A 14,738-nucleotide genomic window follows, 5' to 3' on the forward strand; every position below is an offset into this window, starting at 1 on the left:
ATTCCTAAGCAGCCAAAGCAGAGAAAACCCAAGCTCTTCCCCAACTGCTGGTATTAGTAACATAAACACAAATCAAACACAGACCAAAGGCCCAAAGAAGCACAGTTTTTCCTAAGTTCAAGTCCAAAAACAACTGTTTCCCAAGTGACCTCTTAGGGAGTCCTGAACGTAACAGAACAATTGCAGCACATCAGCAGCCCCAGCGCACATGGCCAGCGTGGGACTGGAGGAGATGAGGGGCTGAGCGTCAGCCCAGCGTCCTTCTTAGCTAAGCCATGGCAGCTGTCTTAGACTGGGTTCCGCGGGTTGTGTGCAGATTTGATGGTGAGTGCATGGAAGTGAAGAAGACAGGATCAGGCAGAGGAAGAAACTGACCCAGAATGTGACTGCTCCTGAGGCCTTAGTGTTCTGGAGGGAACTCAGGGGCTGAGATGGCCCCTCAGAGTTGTCCCAAGTGGAGGCTAAGGGGCCTGGCCCTATTGCCCCTCCCCATCAGCCAGTCTTTGGCCACAGGCCCAACTCCAGGAGGGGCCTTAACCTTGAGCGACACAGTTCACCTCTGCTGAGGGCAATTCCCAGGGAAGGACGCAGCTGTGAGACAGGCCCAGCATCTAGCAGATGGGTGTGCCAGCCCCGAACTGGGGTCTGGGCAGAAACGACAGCAGCCACAACAAAGAGCCTTTGGGTACAGGGTCTGTGAATGAGTGTCCCCCGCAATCCATGGGAAGCTTCCCAGCCACGGAGCTCTTGTGGGGACCGAGGCATCTTCCCAGGACACAGGCCTCCCACCTGGGCTTGGACAAGGCAGACCCTAGGAGCAGCCAAGGTGCCCCCGGAATATAGTATTGCCAGTGCTCTGACACACTGGTCGACAGGGCCTGAAGCCCCACGGGCTGCTCCTTTTAGCACGGGACGCAATAACTTCAGCCTGGAAACTTAAACACCCACCTGAGACACACCTACCTACACACACACAGCTTCAGAAATAAAAGGTCCATCAAGCGCCTGGCTTTAGCAGTGTTATTGCTTCCTGTTGAACCTGCCAAGGTAAACTGTTTGCTAAGCATACAAAGAGGAGGCAGAATGAGGGGATGAGATGGGTGGTGCCATTCAGAGGAAACCTGCCAGGGTTAGGAGAAGGTGACAGTGGGTTTAGGCTTAGACTTTGCAGTTTGTCAGTGATATGCTGGATGAGCTCAGCCAGGCTTGGGGGCAAACCTTGCTGGGGCAGCTGCAATGACCTGTGGAGGGAAGAGGGGATGAGGAGCGTAGGCCTGGGACAGCTAGGATCTGAGGCCCTGGGGAGGGGGAGATGGGGAGGGACTGCAGGGGTCAAGGGCAGATAAGAAGGGAGGCACCTAGCAGGGAAAAAGGCCTGGCTTTGAGCCCTGCCCCATGAGAGCTTTCACTCACAGCAAGGTGTCCCCTCTGACCGGCCCAGCAGGAAGTAACTGGCACATGCCTGATCACCAGGCACAGTGGGGACGCATCCTTGTTACTTCTCTAAATGCAGGTCTGGTCTCGGGGCCACCCCAAGGCAGAATCCACAGCTCCATTCAGGTTCCATTTGGTTCTGCCTGGGCTCGCCTAGCAGCCCTTGCCCTGCATAGATTGTCAGTTTGAGTCTGATGCGATGAACTCTAAATAGCTGCCCAATGAATAATCAATCATTTCAGAGCTAAATCAGGCTGTTGAACACATTTGGGGGCAAAGCTGCTATATCTGAGCCCAAAGCTCCCCTTTCTCTCCTACTTTGCAAAGCAGAGCATGTCACATTAAACACGTAATGGTCTAAGACAGATCTCTGTGACCTAAAAGAGAAAAAATACTGAAGAGGTACACTCTCCAAGAGTCTACAAATTACATATCTAATTTATAGCGCTTTTAAATTAGGCTCTTCATCCGAAGAGTATAAAAGATAGTAAAGTAGAATTTCATGTTACTGTTTAAAAATAAGCATCTGTTATAAATATTTTTTAAAGTCAAGATTAAAATAATATAAACACAGTAGCCGTGGTTACGCTTTTCAGATTACCTAAATTTAAAAAGTCCTAGCAGAGAGAAAATTTAAGATGCAAGATAGTTTTCATAGACAGATTTCCTGGAACCCCCCAGAAGCCCCGTTGAAACTTCTACCAGAAAGACGGTCGGCTGAAACCACAGCACAAACGTCAGCATCGCTGATCGGGTGGAATTCTTCTTGATCACCCCCAGGTTAGCCCAGCTGTGAGCCCAGCCTCTAAGGCAACCTGCTGCCCCCACCCCCGCAGACTTCATCTTGGGGTCCCCACTGACCCCATGCTTTTCCAGCCACCTCTCAACCAGCTCCTTAGGCTTCTCCACAGAGTGTTTCCTCGAACTTGAATGTCAGTGATTTCTGGAGCTTCTTCCCGGCGCTCTTTGGGTCTCACTGTGCACTCTCCCCGGGGCAGCTTGTTCACTCTTTGGCCTACCAGCCACCTGTGTGCCAGCCTCGTTCACTGTTCTATCTCTGACTTGATTCTCTCCCTAACTGTGCACTTTTGTGTCCCCTGCTCTCATGGGCACGTCCAGCTAGAAGCCCCTCAGGCACCTCAGTTGGTACCTGCCTCACCCTGACCCACCAGAGACGCCCAAATGCATAGCAGTCCTCCCATCTCGTCTCATCTGGAGGTCTCCCCACCCACCCAGTGCCCAGGCCAGGGGCTCCCTTACCCTCCATGGTGCCCACTCACTAGTGCATCATCCCCCAGATTCATTGTCTCCTGCATCCCCTGGGTGACCAAGGCAACCTTCTGCCTGGCCTTGCTGCCTCTGAGCCTTCCCCACCTGCAGCCAGTGTGACCTTCTGGGACACAAATGAGACCTGGCACTCTCCATCTGATATCTGCAGTCTCAGGCTGCTGCAGCCTCCCTCATACCCTCTCTGTTGACCAGACCCAAAAGCCAGTGCTCTCCCCTACAGATTTTTGCATATGCCATTCTGTTCCTACTTGATTTCCTAACACAAATCAGGAAACAAGAGTCAGCTCCCATTTGTGGGGCTTGGCTCCCAGGCTGAGGGACTGCCACCACGAAACCTGACTCCCAAATCCCCAATCCCCTCCTCTTCCCACCAGTGGGCAGGCTGCGGCGAGAGAGATAGGCTGGGCCTACACCACAGGCAGGGCTGCACAAAATTGAGCGATGGAGACTTGATTTGATAAAGAGGGGACACAGCTGTTCCTTATCTCCCCAAGGACACTCTTAAAGATTTTCTCCAAGTTCTTAAACAATAAAGAGCAAAGCGAGGATTTTACTGTCCAGGCTGTGTTTTCAAAATACTCTATCATTCCCCCATCACTTGCTTGGCTTCACAAAAGCAGTTCAATGACCAAGTGCCCCCTTTAAACACCCTGGTGATGGGGCTCTCGCAGCTCCTTGTTTATCTTCCAGCTGCCAGGACTGCACAGCTCACCTACGTCCACACACAGCACAGCCTATCAGTCCGAGGATGTCGGTAGCCAGAGGCGGGAAAGTGGCCAGAGCAGGGGCCTGTCTCTGGGCCGAGGTCAGAGTCCATATTGCCAGCAGGCCACGCCAGGCCTCATCTGTGCGCCTCTCAGGGGGAAGTCACGGACGGAATGGAGGGGAAGGTTCTCAGCGTGGGAAGCCGGGGTTCCTCCCCGTTTCGCAGACGAGGGAACTGAGGCTCAGGACAGTGAGGATACTTGCTCTGGGGTTCACTCTTGGTGTGTAGCAGCTGCTCAGAGATTCTGATCCAGGACCCCAGTCTGTACAGCCCACGCTCTTCCCATTGAAAACTTGCTTACTTCATGTCCTTGAATCTAAAATCTGGAATTTAACACACACTGGGAAGAGAGTAGTGAGGGGATTATTATGAGCTGTTTCCAAAAAGAGGAATAAATCCTTATTTTGGGATCCAGTTTAATACACTGCCACATTTTCATGACTAGCCTGGATTTCTCTGAATCCACTTATCTTTTTATAGTTTGACCTTTACACAGGAAAAATCTCAATGATTTTCCACTGTTTTGAATAAACTGAAATGGGTGTATTTTTCTTAATGATTAAAGAATGAAAAAACAGAGCCTGTCACCATCAAAGTCCTTCAGGAGTAATTTCCCCTGGAAGATGGGGTTCACAAAACTACCCCTTGTGATGGGGCTCTCGCAGCTATCTGTTTATCTTCCAGCTGCAAGGACTCTACCACTTGAGGTCTACCCACAAGGGGAGGGAGCTTCGTCCTGGATTCAGAGGCAGGAGGGGGGCTGGTACTCCCCCAACCTCCCCGGCCTGCAGCATGGCCAAAACTGTGAAGGCCGAGGCAAAATCATGAGTGAGCTGATGAGACAGTGAGAGCATCACCACCACCCATCCCCTGAGCGCAGGCCCAGTAGGTCCATTTGATGTCAGAACAGGCATTGCATACCAGCACTCTGCCGAAAACCGGAGGGAAGCAGAGGATGACAGGGAAAAAGCATTCACAGTGTGAGCTGGGACAAATCACTTCAGCTCTTGAAGTCTGTATTGTTTTCCATAAATGGTAAAGATAATAGTTACTTGTAAGATTATTAGGAGGTTTATGTACCTACGATGGTGAGTACATAGGGTGCTCAATAAATGTGGTTCCATTCCCTCTTCAACAGCCAAAACTTTTCAAAGCGCAACTTCCTGGCAGGTACCATACATGGCACTGCCTTCTTTTTCCCCCCTTCTTCCGCCTCGTCCCCCCCACCCCCCCTTTCAAGCTGCTTTTTCTCAGTCTAGTTGTGTAAGACACTGCTCCCCTGGCCCATGCTGCTAGTATGAGCCTTGTGCTCCCCCCCGCCCCCGTCCCCTTGGCTGAGGCAGTTGCTCACAGGTTGTCGGCTCACAGTAGCTCACGGCAGCTCTCGCAGGCTGCCGGCCACTCACACTGGCCACCTGCTGCTCCTGGCAGCACATGGCAGCCCACAGCAGCACACGCCCACGCCAACCTCCTGCTGCTGACGGCAGCCCAGCTCCAAGGAAAGCCATTGTTCACAACTTAGCTGTAGAGGGTGCAGCTCCCTGGCCCATGTGGGAATCGAACCCGTGACCTCAGCTTTAGGAGCACAGAGCTCCAACCATCTGAGCCACCGGGCCGGCCCATGGCCCTGCCTTCTTAAGCAACGGAGATGGAATATTATTTTTCCAGGTCTTATAACTGGGGGACCCTATTTACAAAAATATGGGAATCGCAGAATATTAGTCTTGAGTGGGAATTGGGAGCCTTCCTAGGCCAATTCCTCACTGTGATGATTTTACACATTTGAGATTTGCAGAGCTACTTACCTTGTTCTTTATCTTTTGGGTGTGATTTTTTTAAAAATTGAAACCAAGTTACAATGTTTGTCAGAACTGTGTGTTAAATAAAAGCAGGTTGGCTCTGAGTGAGGGCTTTAGGGTCTCTCCTTACAAAGCAAAGCACGCTACTATTGGAGGTGCTGTGGCAGTTATTTTGTTCAGAGGTGCATTTTGTTTACTTCTGGATTCCAGCTACATTTTGGGAGGTAGATGTGGCTGGAAATCTGTTGAATTTTCTGATCTTGACCTTTTGTGCATGTTTGGTGTTAGGTGGTTTGATCACGTGTAGGACTTGGCAGCTGTCATCCTGGCTTCCTCCCTGCCCACTCTGGCAGTCAGGAATGGCAGTATATCTTGGCTCCGGGCACTGGGCCAAGGGCACTCATGGTTCTTAATGGGCTGCTGTGAGGGTACCTGGACAGTTAGCAAAATTTTCTTCCATGTCCTCATCATCCATTCATCCCTTGTAATGTGCAGCTGACACCCTCCCCTCCTCCTTATTCCTTTCCCAGAAAGGTGCCCCAGATCTCCTCCAGTCTCATCTGGCTGGGCCCAGCTCTGACCAGCAACTGCCCCTGCCTGCCTGGCCTCCAGTGCAGTGCACTTTCCCAGCATCTTCCTAACTCCTCTTTCCCTGTCTCATTTCCTCACTGGTTCCACATGCAGACCCTCCCCACAGTGCCATCTTTGGCTCATTTCTCTTCTCAGCAAATGTCCCTTGGCTGCTCAAACTCATTGGTCACAAAACACCATCATTTCTGCTCAAGGCACACTGGCCTCCCAGCCACCCTGTCTCAAAACCTGATGAGCCAGACCCAAGCCTAGGAATTTTTCATGTCTATCATTTCCATTCCTAGCCCCCAACTCCCACCCTCCTTCTAGCCCTCAGCATTTCTTGATGGCCATCCCACTGCCCTGGGTTCCCCAGGCGACCATAGTAACTTCCCCTGGGTGGCACCAGGGCAAAGCAGAGAAGGCATTAGAAGCTCCATTTTCCAGAGTTAAAAACCGAGGTAAAGCATGGGGCTTGCTTTAGTGGCCCGGCTAGTTTTATAAGGATGCTGTACATGTCGGCTGTGAGTTCCTCATTGCTGGGCATGGGCTTCACCTTCTCTGATTACTCATCATCGCTTCTACCTACCGGCCCAGCCTCGATTCCTGTGAGCAGCCTAGCTGGCCAGCAGCTCCCTTCCCTCTCCCGTCCCCTCCCACGCCTCACTTCCCATCTCTCCACCCGTGCCTATAAGGGGAGGAGAAGAGGGGCCCTAAGCAGGGAATCCAGACAAGGGCTGGTCTGGGCCACACAAGCCAGGCCTCCAGCCTAAACTGTAGTGGTCACTTTGACAGGGGATAGTGGAGGGTGTCAGGGAGTGCTCAGACCCCAGCGCTGGGCTCCTATCTGGCCAGGCAGCATGATCCCCATAACTAGAGCACCCTATTCCAACCCCACAGCAGAAGTATCAGGAGCGTAAGGAGTTTGTGCCCATCTCTGATAACTGGACTGAGGTGGTCCTGGCAGGAAGACAGGCCTGGGCTTTGGGGTCGGGTGGGGAGGGGCGCTGTGTTGACCTTCCCTGCAGGTCTGACCCCCTAAGGGCTATACACAGGCCTGCTTTGCCTGGGCACTGCCCTCCTCCATGCCCACAGGGGCATTCTGGCTGTAGAGCAGTACAACAACATGGTCTCTTCTCGCTGGTCTTAAACTTGCTTCATTCTCTCTCCCCACCTGAATGCTGACCAGCAGCCACCCCCACCCTCCCATAGTGGCAGCCGGTGACGCCCAGCCGATTCCCCACTGGGGCAGAACTCGCTGGCATCTGCTGCAAAGTCTGAGCGATTCCTGACCTGACTCTTCAGATGCCATAGTCCTGCCCTTAGGAATCCTCATTCTGCCCAACTTTCTCCATTGATCAGAGGATCAGGGCCTGTCAATATCGCAGGTATCTCTATTACTCTTTATTTTACCTAAAGTACTTTAGATACTTTAGGTAAAAGAGTGTAAGGCCCTTCAGCTGGCTTATAAGTCCTTCTCTGTGTCTGGGAAACTTTTGAATTAAGAAGCAAAAAACAAACAAACCAAAAACCCAGGCTCTACTTCAGTATTTCCATGCAGAGTGGTGTAGAAACAAGAGGACTCTCAGGCAAGCCCCACGGCAAAGTGAGGATTAGTAGTCAGAATGCTTATGTACTCAACGCTTTTCATGAGTCTTAGGGTCCAAAGTCAGGGTGATTTAAATCCAGTAGCTGTTTATTCTTAACCCCTTCGCTTAGGGTTGCCAGATTTAGCATATAAAACCATAGGACAATCCTATCCCTCAGGCTGGGGGTGGCAGTGGCGAGGCCCACAGGGGCAGGGGCAGGGCATGGGGCGTGGGGTGGAGCAGTGGAGGGACTTGATGTGTCGTGTGTGCCTGAACCTCAGCGTGGCATCTGTGGTGATAACACCAGCAGTGTTCAGGTTGGTGGGGCCGTCCCAGGCCCACCCCGCAGCCCTGCCTTCCCCTCCCCCGCAGCATCTGCTTTGAGCCCTGGGCTTCCTGACTCCCACACAGTAACCAGTTTGTAATACTAACACCAGCACTCACTGAGCATTGGTGTGTGTGGAAGCTGCGCTAGGGGTCCTCTGAGTACGAAGCCTTCAGTCCTTGGGAAGCAAAGTTAGGGGGCCAGGGGCCTCTTCAGGGTCTTCATAGCACTTGAGTCTCATTGACCTCAGGGGACAGGCAGGACTTCTGTGGACGCCCCAGTTCTCACATGGGTTGGAGCATGAGGCTTGCTTAAGTGGGTGACTGAGCTCAGCCTCCTCTCTGGTGGATGTAAAACCTATGTCAAGGCGGGGAAGGGATGTGGTGGGCCGGTCAGCCTCCGGGGCACAATGTTAACCACAGTCCTCAGGACCACAGCAGACTCAGCTCTGAGCCAGGCTCTGTGACACGACTGTGTGCATTTTACCCTTAGGACACCTTGGTCCCGTGTTACTAAGGAGCTATTCAAACCCCCACTTCACAGGTGAAAAAACTGAGGCCCAGAGAGGAAACCAGACTTACGCAAAGCCTCCCATCAGGCATTAGACCTATTGCCAGCTGCTGCCATGCGCTGAGGCAGACTCTGCTCTGTGCTCCTCACTTCAAACAACTGCCCCCCCCGCCGCCCCCCCCCCGCAACAGACCCAGCATGGGTCAGACATGAGGCCCTGCCTCGCCACAGGTGATGTTTTGTTTGCAGATGCCTCCCTCCTGCTGGGGGCTTGATGTCCAGCCCCGGACCTCAGGTGCCTCCAGGAGACCCTGACCACCTGAGCCCAGGGCTCTGTTTCTCAGGAAAGGCATTCTCTGCCACTGCCAAAATGAGCCCTCTAGGGAGAGTTCAAAAAAAATGGTGAATGAAACACAAAGGATCTTTAGAGCAGCACAGGAACCTGTACTGAGTAATTGAGGATAAAAGGCAACTGCAAACCAGCTGGGAAAACGCAGTGGCTGCCCAGACCCCACCCTAAGGCATTCTGGGAGGACAGCTAGAGACAAGCCAGCCTTCTCATTAAGGGTCCCTCCCCTGCTGCCATCTCTCCCCTGCCACCCTGCCAGTACCACCTAGCACCCACAGGGCCCTATGATACCTAAGCAGAGCCTCTGGATAAGCGCTCCCTCCAAAGGGCCATGACAGGTCCTTCTACAAAGAAGTCCAACATCACAACTGTACTCACCCATCCAACGCTTCATAACCGCCCACTGCCCCTGGGCAGGTCCATCCAGGTCTCCATGCAAAAGCTGGCAGGTGTGATTGTTGTCACCAAGAGCTCTGAAAATGCTCCCACTAAGTTGCAAATGGTATGTCATTTTATGGATACTCTTTCCATTGTTAGTTTGTGAGCCATTGTCATCCAACCCTAACTGAGTGGCTACTAGGAGCAGGTAGACAGCTGGGGATGATGTGTCCTTTACCCTCCTGAGTTCTCAACCAGGCGAGACAGGGCCATGGTTGAGTTCTTTATGTGCAAAATGTACGGCACCGTCGGGCAGAGCAGAGAAATAGAACACCGGGGTCCTGGGCCCTGGCCTTGCTCACCACAAGAAGAGATTCATTCAGCAATAATCTGAGGGAACTGGAGTGACCCCAGGGTCTCCCAGATCTTAGAGGATGTGCCTGTTGTTGTTGCCCAAACAAACTCTGCCTCTCAAACGCACACAAAAATTTCAAAATCCATTTTTTCCTTTCTAAATGTTTTTTAAATCCCTCCCCCATTTCCCCAGGAGTTTCCTCTGCCTCCCTTGCTTTTATAAATTCACACAAAATTAAATGCTCAAAAATTGATATACTTTGTCAATTTTAGTAGCTGAACAGATGTAATTATGTTTTCATTTTCACCTTGGATTACAGTAAACTCACAACTAGTTTAGAGCTTGTTCACAGGAGTAACGTTCGCCATTGTAATTAGAAAATTTGTATTCTCTTTTCGGACTGGGTTCTAATTTCTCATTTCTATTTTAACAACCTCACTGACTGTCTTATCTTTTGTTATAAACCTTCACAAATCTTTTTTCGATAAGAGGAGGAGAATAAATGAAGTCAATTTAAAAACAGAATACTCTTAGAGTATGTTTTCAAAAGAGATTATTGGTCATTTAAGTTACCCTTTCCCAAGGAAGAGCACTTTAATTTATGCCTACGAGCAGGGTTTTCCACACTTCCATGATGCTGAGTCAGACACGAATTTGGTAAATTGATGGGGACAGTTTTCATTGCCGATGTTTTATTTTCCCTTAAATGCCCTTAGCAACCTGTGTGTGAATCAATGCATCTTGCCAAGTTACATTTATGGTGAAGCAATAATTATAATGTGCCTGGACCTGCACCTCAAATGTTCACCTCAAGCAAGATATGTGTCCCGTTTAATCTTTCCTGATCCCTGTCTGGCCCCCATACCCCAATGTCACTGAGAATTAATCTGAACACCACATTAATGAGCAAACAGCCTGGAACACCCATCTGATTTTATAGAAGCTTTCCTCAGGCGAGCATTAAACCCTCAGTCTCCACTCCACCCCCACCCACTGCCCCGCTGTGCTGCTGTGAGGGCCTCCATTCTTACCAGCTGATTGTGTTCAGCAAACGTTTGTAAATGTCGGTGGACATGTCTCCTCCACGCTCCGGTGAGTTTCCGCCCCCTGGAACTGTGTTTTCTCAGTCTTTTGTGTCCCCTAATGGTGCCTGGAACATTTTGCACATGATAAGGAACTCAAATAAAATGAACAATAAGCATCCCCAACCAGCTAGAGCTTTTTACGAGGCTCTCAATGAAAACACTGAACCACATCAATGTCGACACAGGCAAACATCTGGAGATGCTGGTGGCAGATGCCCAATTATGCTGAAACTGGTGAATGAGCACAGATTATTTGGGGCTGGTGAGCATCTCTCAGCTGGGCCTGGGCTATGGTGGTGACAGGCTTCCTCCTCCCTGGGGGACAGCCCTGGCTGGGAGAGGGCTGGGCAAGGTTTGCTCATCTACCCACCAGCCCAAGCCATCGCAGCCGACTGCCACCGCGGGTCTGTTGCCCTGTCCCCAAGGAAGAAGAGGGCGGGTTAGATTTATTTTCTCATTCGCTTTTCCATTTCACAGAAATATCATATTTTCTAGACGAAAGTGTTAATTATACCAGAGGCACCATCAAAAGGCACTCAGTGATAACTAGATATTCAGGAGGTTGACATGTATATTGTTTCAAGCAGCTCCGTGATTTATTATCTAATTTAGATAAATGGCAAATAGTGATATCATAATAGCCCCCTTTTATTCTGGTTTACGCCTCATTGTCTCTGGGTAGAGAATAAGAAATGAATCATCCAAGAGGCCCCATGGAAGAATGGCAGGCTGGCTGAGAGCATAGACTTGAGCGTCAGATCCATGGGGCTTCAAATCCCAGCCTGCTGCTGACCAAGGGCAACAGCTGTGACCGTTGGGGGCGTCTCAGATGGGGCAGGGTTGAGGAGTAAGTGAGGCAAAGCACTAGGCACTGCATCTGGCATAAAGGGTGTGCTCCCCCGTGGTAGTTGTTGTTAAGTCCTGGGTTGCAGGCAGAGGACGACTAGATTGCCACTCTGAGGGGGTGAGGCCCAGCTGGCAGAGGGGAGGTGTCCACATCAGCCTCTGCATTGTCCCCCTAGAAGCAGGTGAGGAAGAGATGCAGGGTTTTACTGTGAATGGGCCAGGCCCAGGGCTGCCATTGTGTAGCTGAGCTGGCATTTCTCCAGGGGCCATGCCATGTTTACTTACATTTCTGAAAGAGGAGAAAGGCTTTCAGACCACACGTTTTACTCCAACTCACCATTTCCACGTGAGTGTAGCTAGGTTCACGATGCGAGAGGAATGGAAAGCCTCCAGACAGCATGATTCTGTGCACCGCCTTTCCTGATGTCCAGCCAGGCAGCCAGCAGGGTCTTGGGAACCAAACACACGGTCCCGGCCAGCAGGACAGAAGATGCAGGGCAGCCGTGTGTGACCCCAAACCTCATCCAAACACCTGCAGTGGGGGAAGAAACCCTGCTGCCACCACCCCCTCATAGTGCCTTAGAAATAGGTCTCCACCCAAATGCTACACATTCCACAAAGAATAAACCCCCAAAGTTAAAAATCAAATCAGCAGAAGAGGAAAATCCCACTCTCTGAGAGTCATGAACTGTCAGGATAAGAGACAGCTTCTACCCCAGCTTGGCCCACGGGGCCCAGCAAGTCCGGACACGTGACCGGGGTAACAGGAAACGCAGAGCTGCCCCACTTCTGGTGTTGCCAAGAACGACGTCTCCCACAGAGTTCCAAGTCACTGGAGTGGCCCCATCAAGCTCTAGGACCTTTTCATTGCTAACTCCTGTGGAAAGCTTGCTTTTCTATGTTATATTCTTTGAAACAGCATTTCAGGCTGTCGTGACACCCCAGATTCTGTACTGGCTGGGCTGCAAACACAACAGCCTCTGGGAGCTAGTGCCTCAGTGGCAGGAGGGCTGGGACACAGGTGACTCCCCACCTCTTCCCTGAGGGACCCCGACTTGTCCCTGCAGTCCTGCTACTACAGGTTCCTTGGCAGACACGTATTGTGCCCCACCCCTGCACGTTCACCCTTGTGTTTGCTAAGCTGTGGTCATGGGGATTCCGGGATTAAACTGAGCAACCAGCCGGGGGTTGTATGCTGCCCAACATGCCGGCCACGCTGTGGGCTCCCCAGGAAGGACTGGCGCTCCCTGTAGGATAAAGGGGGTGGGCTTCCAACAGCTCTTCTCAAGAGCCGTGGCCCTCTGACTCCTGTGTCACTCCTCTAGTCACAGGCACTCAGGAAATGCTGTCACGAGAGAATGGGGACCTTCTCTCCTCCATTACAGGACAACCCACCTGGTGGAGCATTCTTCAGCGCATAATGCCCAGCCCTGGTTTTGAAAGGTGAATTGTCATGCAAGCAATCAAACATCAGCAAATCCGTTCATTTAGAACACTTGTTTTCCATAAAGGATTAGGCTAGGTAAGAAATTAATCACACCAAATCCACTTCCAAAATGGTTACAGAACTCATGATTACAAATAATGATTAGAAGAAAAGACTAAAAAACCCTGGATGTTGAGAACTCATGTTTGATACTTAGCTGATCAAACCAGTCTCCCCGACACAAAGAAGCAGCTCTCCTCCAGGCTAGGGGCGCTGTCTTCGGTATTTTCAGGCGTGAATGAAGACACAGGTAGTGGTGAGGCCAGGGCACTTTTCTTTACACAGAGGTCAGTTCCGACCTACAACAGATTTCTAGTGGCGTCTGCCAGGTGCTATTCTGGGCATCACGGATCCCACAGTGAACAAAACAGACATAATCCCTGCCTTGGTGGGGCTTTGCTCTCTAGTAGAGGCAGAAAGACAATACAGAAATGCATAATGTGTTCAGTGGTGACATTTTAGAAAGAAAAATGGCGCAGGTTAAGGGGAGAGGGTGATGGAAGGGGGTGTTATTTTGTACCCGGTGGTGTAGGCTATTCCGAGGAGGTGACACTGGAGTGGGGACCTGAATACAGTGAAGAAGTGAGCCCTGTGGACCTCCGAGGGCAGAGTGTTACAACAGAAGCAAGGCCTTGGGGCTGGAGGGGCGTGGAGCTTGGGGTGCTGCACCCAAACCCCTCTCCAGCCTCAGGAGGCAAGACTAACTCATCATCATTACAGGAACAAACCTCCTCACCAGCAAGTCAGCAGAGTTTGTCCCAGTCCTGCTGAGCCCTTCTCGCCCTTCTCAGCATCTTCCTGGAAGCCTCCTAATTCAGCACACACGGGCTTCCCAGGGGAATTCCGTTCCAGCTGGGGGTTGCATTCCTGACAGAGATAGCAGCATCCAATCAGGAAAGGCTCTGACCAGCCATTGCCTTAAACACAGTCACAGCACCCACAGGACTATATAACCAGTCAGGCCACCGGAAGGACGCCCCACACCTTCCACCATCAGCAAACACACGTTCACTGACTTCATGTAGGCCTTGCCCTGTGGGGCTCCTACAGCTGGTGCCAAGATGAAAAGCCTGAATGAGTCATGATTCTGGCCTAAAGCTTGTCCTCAGATTATGACAAATGTGCATGCCAGAAACATCTTAGCACCTGGATACAGCCCCCTTTCTGGGGCTGGTACGTCTCACACCATCACCATTTCATAGGGGAGAGAAACTGAGGCTTGGAGAGGTGGGGTACTGTGTCACGCAGGATTCAATCGGGGAGGCATAAAGATGGAATATGGAATCTGTTATAGGAATTAGACCTTACCAATTGGGAGAGGTGCTGGGGGGAGCAAGGGTCCAAAGGGGGACTTGATGGGTCAGAAGAAGGTCACTAGCCAGCCCTGTTTTGAGTGAAGGGACATCAAAACTTGCAGGGAGGTCTGGAAGGCAGGCCCTGCAGCCAGGCGAGTGGTAGGAATCTGTGGAATGTTGTTGGCTCCTGTGGCCACTGCCTTGGTGAGTTTGCAGAGAAGTGTCTGGTGTGGGTCTGGGATCACTATGGGTGAAGTGGGCTGGCAGTGGGAAGGAGGTGGGGACAGAAAGTTCAATCTAATCCAAAAGTAACAGAGCCAATCACAATGACCCAATAATCGGATTATCATTTGGCCTATGTGACGCCCAAACCACCAGTCAGAAGAGAAGTTCTTTCCCACTGGGAGTTGGTCATGTACAGGAGCTTAGTAGCTGAGAATTACCATCCTCAGGCACAGAAGGGGCAGGAATGGCCAGCTCTGAATCGCTCAGGTGCAGATTGCACAGAGCAGTGTTCCAGGTGTCCTGGCACCTTTGTCAGGGTTTGAAGGATGTGACCACGGCAGGATGAGGCTGCAGGTGGGCACTCAGCCCTCATCTGTGTTTGAAACACAAGAGTGTGTGTACCGACAGTGGATGGTACGGAAACAGTTTGCCCCTT

The 14,738-nt window shown here is 51.3% G+C and overlaps 1 protein-coding gene and 1 long non-coding RNA gene across 2 annotated transcripts in view; one reads left to right on the forward strand and one right to left on the reverse strand.

Moving 5' to 3' along the window:
* The window catches only part of SMPD3 (sphingomyelin phosphodiesterase 3), a 77,482-nt gene that overhangs the window by 26,240 nt on the left and 36,504 nt on the right, over positions 1–14,738 (forward strand). The window lies entirely within an intron of this gene.
* Positions 7,538–12,414, reverse strand: LOC109460851 (uncharacterized). Its single transcript, XR_002139579.2, has 4 exons — positions 11,634–12,414; positions 10,397–10,515; positions 9,011–9,120; positions 7,538–8,130 (listed from the first exon to the last, which is right to left on the reverse strand). It is a non-coding gene; the product is annotated as an uncharacterized LOC109460851 (long non-coding RNA).

The sequence above is a fragment of the Rhinolophus sinicus genome, linkage group LG11, assembly GCF_036562045.2.
Source record: "Rhinolophus sinicus isolate RSC01 linkage group LG11, ASM3656204v1, whole genome shotgun sequence".
NCBI classification, from domain to species: Eukaryota; Metazoa; Chordata; class Mammalia; order Chiroptera; family Rhinolophidae; genus Rhinolophus; species Rhinolophus sinicus.